The sequence below is a fragment of the Nestor notabilis genome, unplaced genomic scaffold (assembly GCF_000696875.1).
Source record: "Nestor notabilis isolate BGI_N333 unplaced genomic scaffold, ASM69687v1 scaffold34365, whole genome shotgun sequence".
NCBI lineage: Eukaryota > Metazoa > Chordata > Aves > Psittaciformes > Psittacidae > Nestor > Nestor notabilis.
The window spans coordinates 30,075-39,280 of NW_009929476.1; the positions used below are offsets into that span (position 1 = coordinate 30,075).

General features: G+C 48.9%; 1 protein-coding gene across 1 annotated transcript in view; it reads right to left on the reverse strand.

Moving 5' to 3' along the window:
* LOC104406096 (serine/threonine-protein kinase 10-like) overlaps positions 1-9,206 on the reverse strand; it is a gene marked incomplete at its 5' end in the record, with an annotated part of 41,101 nt that overhangs the window by 21,961 nt on the left and 9,934 nt on the right.

The following is a 9,206-nucleotide window of genomic DNA, read 5'->3' on the forward strand; positions in this document are numbered from 1 at the left end:
GGTGCCTGCAGGCTTTTCCTGTGACTGCTGCTTTTGCAGTGGCACACTGAATAGTCCAATTGCTTTGGAGGCATAGTGGTGCTCCAGAGCATCAGGCATTACTACACGGATGCACACCATGCTTAGCACTGTAATCACCCAGCAACCTCCCTTCTCAGGGCCAGCGGGCACGGAGGCTGCCTGTGTCCCCAGGATCTGTCTGCTGCCAGATCCACCCTCCCTGGCCCAGAACCTGCTTCAAAACTGAAGTACTTCAGCAATTTCCTCTCCTAATCTGCAGCAGAGGGTTTCATTTTGCTGCTTTAAGCGGCTGCCTGCTGCCAGGGAAAAAGTAACCAGCAGCATCCTGCTGTGGTGACAGCCTCCATCAGCCACATGTAGCCTCTTGGCCATGCCATGTTAATGGGGCAACTTAGAGGCATCCTTGTCACCCACAGCCAGAAGCACCCTGCAGCGCAGCCCCAAGCTCGCCTGCCTTGTATCAGCATGGAGAGTCTGGGGAGATAAGTAAATGTGGTGAAGTAAACTGTGCTTCATTTAGAGCAGCTGGCGAGGAGAAATGCTCTCCAGGTTGCCTCCTTGCCAGCCTCACAACAAGTGCCAGTGCAGGGGAACTAGAGGACCCTGCTTGTGGTGGGTTGTGGGTGGAAAGGGGGAAAGAAACCCCCTTTAGATGAACTTTACAATGCTGCTTTTTAGGCTACAGTGAGAGAACAGGCCCTGCTTTTTTGTAGGGGGATTGCCCAAAGAGGGAAGTCTGGGTCCTCCTCCCACCACAGCAAAACTGGTGCTGGGAGGTGAGAAGGCGGCCGAGGCATCACCACCTTGGGTGCAAACCACAAGGCATGCACTGCTGCCGGCATTTCAACAGATGACTGCATTGAGTAATAGCTGTTGCCACTGCAGCTGCAGACCTCTTCCCCTCTCCCTGTCTGCCCCACCAGTGGGATAGAGGCAGGTCGGTCCCTACGGCAGAGCCCCATGGGGACAGCTCAACAATTTCCCTGCACTGTGGCCACTGAGGGCAAAGGCTTCGGCCACAAAGCCCAGAATCACCCTTCCATGGTCAGAAATGGACCCAGCACAGCAAACGCACAGGCAGGGTCCTGGGCACTGATGGCACATGAGACCTTGCATCCCCTCCCCAGTACCATGGGAAGAGCCCACCTTGGGAACAGCACCCTATGTGTGCTGCCCCAACCCACCCAAAACATTTCCTCATTTCCTGGTTTCCTAGGGGTCAGAACCTCCTTTCCCAGGGCAGGACCAGGGTTCCAGGAGGCCCCTCACAAAGCCCACACCATGGCATCTGTAGCATAGGATGATTCTCCTGGCATCACAGGTGGTGGTGGAAAGACAGGAGGAAACTGTCTAGACCTTCCCATCTGTGACAGGGTACAGAGGAGTCACAGCAAGGCAGATCTTTCCTCCTTGCATTTGGATCATACACCATGGGAGGCTCCTTTCCAAGCCCTGCAGGAGCAGTGGGAAGCCAAGAGCCCAGACAGTCTCTAGGGCTTTTGGTCTCAACTCAGAGGCAAAGGAGACCGAGCAAGTCCAGGAAAGCATCTTCCTACATCCCTCAGACCCGGTTCTAAAACAGGAGGAAAATTTCCTGCCCCATTACTTGCAACGGGTGTTCATTAGCTACTGAACACCAGCTTTCCCATCCTGTTCTTCAGTATCAGTCACGCAGCAGCTTGCTGGTGGCCATCCCACACTGCTGCTTAGCACCCTAATACACATGCCATGGAAAACACAGGACTGACAACAGCCAGCTCTGTTGTCAAACTCTGCGTGTTACTGTGGCACTGAGAGGACACGGGTGAGGTCAGGAGCATCTGTAGCGGGGGCTGAGATCTACAAAACACCCTTAGTGGGGACACTGCTGGTCCAGCAACACTGGCTGCAGCAAAGATGAAGTGTTGCACAAAGAACATAGATGGCCATTTGCCCAAAAGCACACAGGCAGATGACTGATCTAGATGTCAAGCTCCACTCCGAGACCACTCTGTGCCAGAGGCACACAGACAAAGCCCAGTCCCACATGCACGGCAGCCACCTGGGATGCAGACTGCAAGCTCCATGTGTACCCTGAGATACCAGCACTGCCTCCAGAGCCCAGTTATGGCTGGACACATGGGGAGACCCCATGAAAAGCTTGTATCCTGCCCCACTATCTGTCAGGGCTTCCAACTGCACCAAACACCCAAGCACAGGGTGAGGAGCCACCCCCACTTGGTTCCATCCTCTGTCCCTTCAAGCCCATCATGTCGCTCGAGCTGATGGGCTGAGCCCATCCTCATGGCTCCAGCAAAATCTCTGAACACGTTTCTACCTCCCAGGACTGAGAAAGGGGCTTCAGCTTCTGAGTGACACAACCCCCAGAGGACAGAGCTGTTCCTCACTGGTGGGAAGAACACAGGGATATATTTAGGCACAGAAACCGCATTTAGCCACGGTCAAGGGGCATGTCCTTTACTCCATCTGCTTGACATCTGAACCCAGGTTCTGGTGGTTAATGGTGAAGCTATGCTGTCCAGCTGGCTGCAAGAGGAGATGAGCAATACCAACCAGCCCTCCCAGAAGAAGCTCCCCTCTGTCCCCCATAGCATGCAGGACCACATGGGCTGGTTTTGGGGAGCACCACCTTGGAATCAAGGGCTGTGCTGACTAGTGATTTTATTTGTAAGCATGCTGAGTCCCCCCATTATCTTGGCCAGCCTGCCCTGCTCCGACTGAAGTCCAAGAAGCAAGTTTACATTATGGAGCAGAGGGAGGAGGTGGATCGCATTCCTACACCTACGTAACTTGGCACTTTCCCCACCACCCTCCTGCCCAATGCTTTTCACCCAACACAGGCAAAGAGGCTGTAAGAAAAGGGGGAACTGATTACACCAGTGTTGCTCATAAGCCAAATGGTGATTCAAAGCAAGGCTGAGCTGCTCTAGTGATTTGCTGGGGGCTGAAGACAGGGAAGGACACTACAGCAGCCTGCTACCCACCGAGAACACACACTGTCTTTCCCAACCTCACTTCCAAAAGCCCCACGAGGCCACCAAAGCAAGAGGGGACTAGCACCCAAGAACCACTTGCACCTGCAAAAGCCATTAGCTCCACACTCCCCTCTACTGCAGCGGCCCTCAGCACACACTGGAGAGGCCACAAAACAATACAGAAGTCACCAGAAGCCTCTGTGCTGCCACAGCAGAGCACAAATGTCAACAGCTTGTCTGACGTGACAAGTATGCTGTAGGTGGAAGCGAAATAATTAGCTCTCTGTAAGAGAGTGCTCCAAGCTTGCCAATTTTCCCTTGCAGACAAGGACACTATTCAGAGATTTCAAATATAATAAACTTTTTCTCCCCACTTTTCTGAACAAAATAACCTACAGAGAAAAATATTTGAAATTTAGAAAAGGTCTATCCCCATAGCAAGTGGGGGAAAGAAGATGCAGGGCAGCATCCCAAGGCTTATGGAGTTCCAGAGCAGGAAAGCTTTATCAAGAACAAAGTCAAATGACACTGCATAGTCCTCTCTAAACGCAGAGCTCCCTGATGATCACAGGGAGACTGGGGATGAGGTCTTCACATCTAAATCATTCTGAGATGACAAAATATTTCCTTGAACTACCCCCTCAGGTTGGCAGAAATATTCCCATTCCTACTGAGATTTTGGCAGAACAAATCAGAATTCCTTTTAGCTTAACAAAGCAGTTTTGACGTTGCAAAAAGCATCCTTCCCCGTGCTAGAATCACACAGGGCATTCAGTTTCTTTTGACAAGGGCTGATGTCTGACCCCTTTGAATTCATCATCCCGACTTGCTAACCAGCATCCCAGAGGGATGAGAATCTGAGACCACCTATGGCCAGGGAACACAAACAGCTATGAGCTGTAAAGCAGAGAGGGTCAGCATGGCCATGACCAGGCAGTGGTACCTGGATGCCGAGTGCTGTGGGAAGGGTTAATGGCAACATGCACAGGCTTGTTCATGAGCTCTCCCTTCAGAGCCTGGACTTGCAGCCTCATGCTCTGTGGAACAGGGACACAGGGACATTGGGAGGAAAGCCAGCACTCTTGTTTGCTATAGAAACCAGAAAAACACCCAGGCAATGGCTCCCTGCCCGGCCATGGGGCAAGGCCTTTGCTGCTTGGAGGGCTGGGGCTGGGATCCCCTTCTCTTCCCAAGTTAATCAGCATTTAGAGGCCACTCAGTTCACATGAGCGTTTGTTACTGGATGGGCAGCAAAATGCTGAAGATCCTTTCAAATCCAAATAGCTAAAAGGAACAAGTTGCTTCTCCAGTGGAAAGATTTACTAACCTCAAGCGCCCCAAGTTTGTGCCAGCATCTGAAATACATGATGCATTTCAAAAGGGCAGAGCTCACTGCAAATGCTGGAGTTTGACCCAGGACGAGTTTCCTGGTGTCTTCTATTAACAGTCAGCTGTTCCAACACAGCCTCAAAGCCTCACCTAAGCCGGGAGGAGAACTCGTTGAAGGGGTGGCAAAGGATTTGATAAGTTTTCTACTCCTGCCTAGTATCTCCCTAGAAACAGCTATTTGTTCTGATCATCCAAATTCACAACACAAGGTGGCTGGATCCATCACACAAGATGTTATTTAACTGTTTCAGTGAGGGCTTTGAAGTCAGTAGAAATCACCCCAAGCCATAAGTCTGCACAAGGCCATCCCTTTCTCCCAAATTATAACTTTCAGGCTATATCTGAAATAAAGAACTTTAAACTTGCAATCTATCGCTCGTTCCAGGGCACAGGCTGAAGCTAGGTTTCCAGGCACTGTCTCCTATACATAGATAGCTCATAAATATTCATCTATATGCAAACATCATTCCTTAGCATTTCCCTGGGTAAGCCAGCCAAGTGGGAACATGGCTTATTGTGATACATTTCTAAACAAAGTTTTCAAGTGCTTTGAAAGCTGATTTGCCTATAGGCTTCTTGTCTGCTGCTTTCTTTTCATAAAACTATGGCCTCGTGGTTATAACCCCGGACTGGGATTCAGCACATAAGACTTATTCCCAAGTACCATTTACCTGCTGGGTAAACTTTAGGCAAATTCTTGTCTGTGCCTCCACTCCCCCTTCTAATAACCAGGCTAATGACACCAGGTCTCTTTTATAAAACATTCCATGGAGTATAGATGACAAGGGTATGTAATCACAAGGCATTATTATTGCTTCAATAACCTTGTCTTGTAATGTTACCCTCTATAAAGGATGGTAGACAAAGGCTTCTATTCTAGTTTGCATTGTCATGTTACTACCTGTAGAAGAAGCGCTCTTGAACTTGGCTGGGCTATGGTAATTTACCTGCTGCATAAGTCATTCTTGATGGTTGATCAAAATCACCCCGATTCCATCCTTGTTTTAAGGGAAAGCCCCAGTTTTACCCAGAAATAGCATTTCCAGTGATTTGCCAGGAGTCTGACTGCCAAAGCTCACGTTCACAAAACAGAACAGGTATGTTGGTCTCATGCAACCCACTGCCCAGCTTTACAGTAGAGAGGAGGGCAAAAGATGACTTAGATCTCCATGTCTTTGGGAAAGGCAGTAAACATCTTGCATAAGGGCAGGCAGGGAGAAACCTTACTGCTTTATGGGCAGACAGTAGGCGGTAGGGAGGGGATGGAGGATGCCACCTGGACACCCGCTCCACAACATCCGCTGGCAAAGGTATGGTCCCAAGGTAGAAGCACAAATGATCATCCACCCAGGCCAATTATGCTGCTCTGAACAGCAAATTGCTTGACCCCAAAAACTCATGAGAGTGTCAGAAGAACCACTCGGCTACACTGCTTTTTCCAGTTTCCAGCCCTGGCCAAGACGACATGCGTCTGTCTGACTCTAAGGACAGGAAGGGAACACAGTGATACCCCTGCTGCACTCCCAGCCTCCAGGGGCGTAGCAATGCCCTGACATGATGCATGCAGATGTTTGCCCACATCTGCTCCTCACCTACCCATCCTGCACAAGTTACTGAGGAATAGAAAGGAAAGGGTTGTTCCTCTAGGACATTGGCTAGATGTTTAACAAACTTAACTTTGTTTTTCTGGGTCTCTCCTCTGCTATGCTCAAGCACTACGCGCAGCTTGACACTCGCAAACCACAGAGGACTGTTCAAGCACTTCAGGGGGATGTTTGGTACAAAGCTTCAGGAGCATGAGGCCAAGCAGGAAGGGCCAGTTTAGACTGCAGCTCTCCTGCCAAGTTAAATTTTAAAGGAACACGAATAGCCCTTGGATTCCTTGGGGACACATGACTGAGAAGCCTGGAGAGCCCCGGTCTGGAACAGCATTCAAGTGAAGGGTCCCGTGTGGGCATCCAGCCACAGTTCAGGCTGCTCACCCTGTGAGATATCCCTGCAAGCTGCAATAACCTTCCTCTGCTAAGGAAAACCTTAGGGAATCCGATATGGTTATCAGCTTTCTTTATTGTTTGTTTTAAAGAAAAGGTATTTCCAGCTTAAGAGAATTAAAAGCTGCAGATGCTTTACATAGCCCAGCAGTCTAGTGCATGGGATAATGAACATTTCTTTACGATACAGGATTTTCAAGAATGCCCAAATCTCCAGTCAACATCCATATCAAAGGGGTAGCAATCCAAAACATCCCTGGCTAAACAGGTCAGAGCCTGCCCACAGAAAATGCAAAAGGTTTTTTTTAAGGGAAGTACAAAGACTAGCTACAAAGCTGGTGTCTATCTGCAAGCTATACGAGTTAACATACCCACACAGCGGGCTGGTGAGAAGAAACTCTAAGCTGATTAAATCAGCCATCCCCAAAATGCTCTGGCAAGGCAGGGTTACCTGCATGGTACAGCGGTTTTTGCTTTGATCTCCAGGAAATGTCTGTTTATTCAAAACCCATTTGCTATAGCAACGATGGTTTAGAGAAAAGGAGGGAGGGGGGGAAGAATTCCCCAGTGCTTTGCTAGGGAAGTTGTACCACCCCTGAGAGAGTCCTGTGGTTAAATACCCAGGGCCAATTGACATGGCAACTAATTTCCAGAGCATCTTGTAAACTCAATGCTGGAGCATCTTGGCAGGCTCCTGCAGGAGGGATCCTGTGTTTCCGGCCCCACTCTTACGATCAGTGTGTTGATTGTCTGATGGAGATGCCCACCATCCCCTAGGAGCAGAGATCTCCCACAGGAAAGCTGGAGTTCATCACTCCAAAGAAGACTCTCCTCCTCAGTCATCTTATTGTCTTACTGCTCCTCTGTCTGAGAGAGGAGACACTTGGAAGCAACAGAGATATTCAGAAGCAGGAGATTAAAAGTTCCTCCCTTCCTTTGAGGTTTCAGTCTTTGTGTTGTTTTGGAAGGGGGAAAAAAAACAAACCAAAACAACCAACAAAGCACATAGCCTTCGAGAGGGACACAACACACAAGGTCTGTTGTTTTTCTTTCCCGCATACTAATAATTATCAGTGCAAATTCAGCACCACTGATTCCAAGCGATCAAACCCCACACCTTAGTCCCATTCATGAGTCACAAAATAGCTTTAAAAAGATTCCTTTTTTGAAGTTGCATATATATTGGGTGAAGGGGGCTTGCCTTTGTGTTTCCACACTTCTTCAGAAAAAAGGACTGTAAGATGTGTACCAACCACAAGGACTCAAACCAGACTCTTCTTTGTTTACTAGCATGAGATTCTCAGCTTTCATTTGGTGCCCCCATTTCCAGCAGCTGGGATTTATGCAAAACAACATCGAATGCCACAGGGCTTATAATAAAAATGAAATAAAATCATGAAAACTCATGCCACTGCAGTTTTGCCACCCCTGGGCTGTTTTCAACCAGCACAAGAGTGCTTGGCCTCTGCCATGAGCAAAGAGAAGATGATGGAGGGGGAATAGAATGAGACAGCATGTGCTGGTGAGGGCATACTATCTCTGCAGTGTATTTATATGCTGAGGAAGATCATGCTGGATGCTGTCATCTCACCAGTTACACTTCTGTGGACCCACTAGGGTCCTCCAAGCCCTTGCCTGTGGTTCACACTGGGCTTCTGCTCTGCCCTGTGTGAGAGCTGGGGTTCTCCTCCTTCAGATTGATGCTGACCAGGTATAAAAGCACAAGGAATTTGCTGGTTTGTGCTTTCATTTCAGTGCTATGGATTCCAAAGCAGCTGCTGTGGGATAAGCTGCTTCCCTTTGCACAGAAAGGTTTTTCTGCTCCATAAATACTGCATGTCACCTTCTGGTTACTGAAGCACAAAGCCAAACCCTGGCACAGAGAAGCCACGAGGACCCAATGCAGCTCAGGGGGACAAGGGCACTTCTGCAGCAGCAGCCACCACCAAAGAACAGGTTTCCTCACATATTTTCCTTGTTAGGAGGAGAGTTGGAGAACAGTCAACAGGCTGATTTAGCAACAGCCCTTCTCAGCGCTGAGCCCCTCAGTGCTGTTGGCTTAGACTGCTTGTGGCACAGACCAAGCTGTAAATTATTCAGAGCCAAAGAACTCCTGCCATCCAGGAGGCCAGGCAAGTCTGGACCCCTTGCCAGCCTGTCTGCATGCTCCCACTCCTGTCCCTGTCTCACTTTGAACATTGTCTTTCCACACCAGGCTACAAGGACAAGGAAACCACAGGGAATTGCTGACCAGAGACGCACTCACAGCAGTTATACCCAAAGCCTGAGCCACATGAAGCTGAAAGTGCAGCAGAGTCCCTGCACCCATCATGCAAACGGACCATTTGCAAATGGTCCTGGAAAACACTGGCTAAAACAACCACACAAAGAAATAGGGAGGGGATATGGATAAGACAATGAAACCTGGTGTTATATTTGGATGCAAATTTTCCCCAACAGCACTGGTGACCAAGAAGCGGAAGACTTTAAGGGAAAACCTGCTAACAACTAAAAGCCTTCCAGAAGTATAACAGCCTGGCTTATTTACTTCCCTCAAAGCCAGTAAAACACTGGAGCATTAATAAGAACAGCCTGAGCAATGAAATGCAAATGCCACTCAAATAATTAAATAAAGAGCATGATCCTCCTTCCAAAACAATGGACAGAGCTGTAACATCTACCCTCACGGGAAAGCCTCATACAGGAGGCTCTTGTTCCAGTCGCTTCAAAGAGGCTGTTTAATTTTAGTAGGTCGGCAAGCGTATGACATTACAAAGCACTTCTTAGACAAAAGCAGAGCTGAGGAGCCCTGCAATCCATTTTCCCTCCC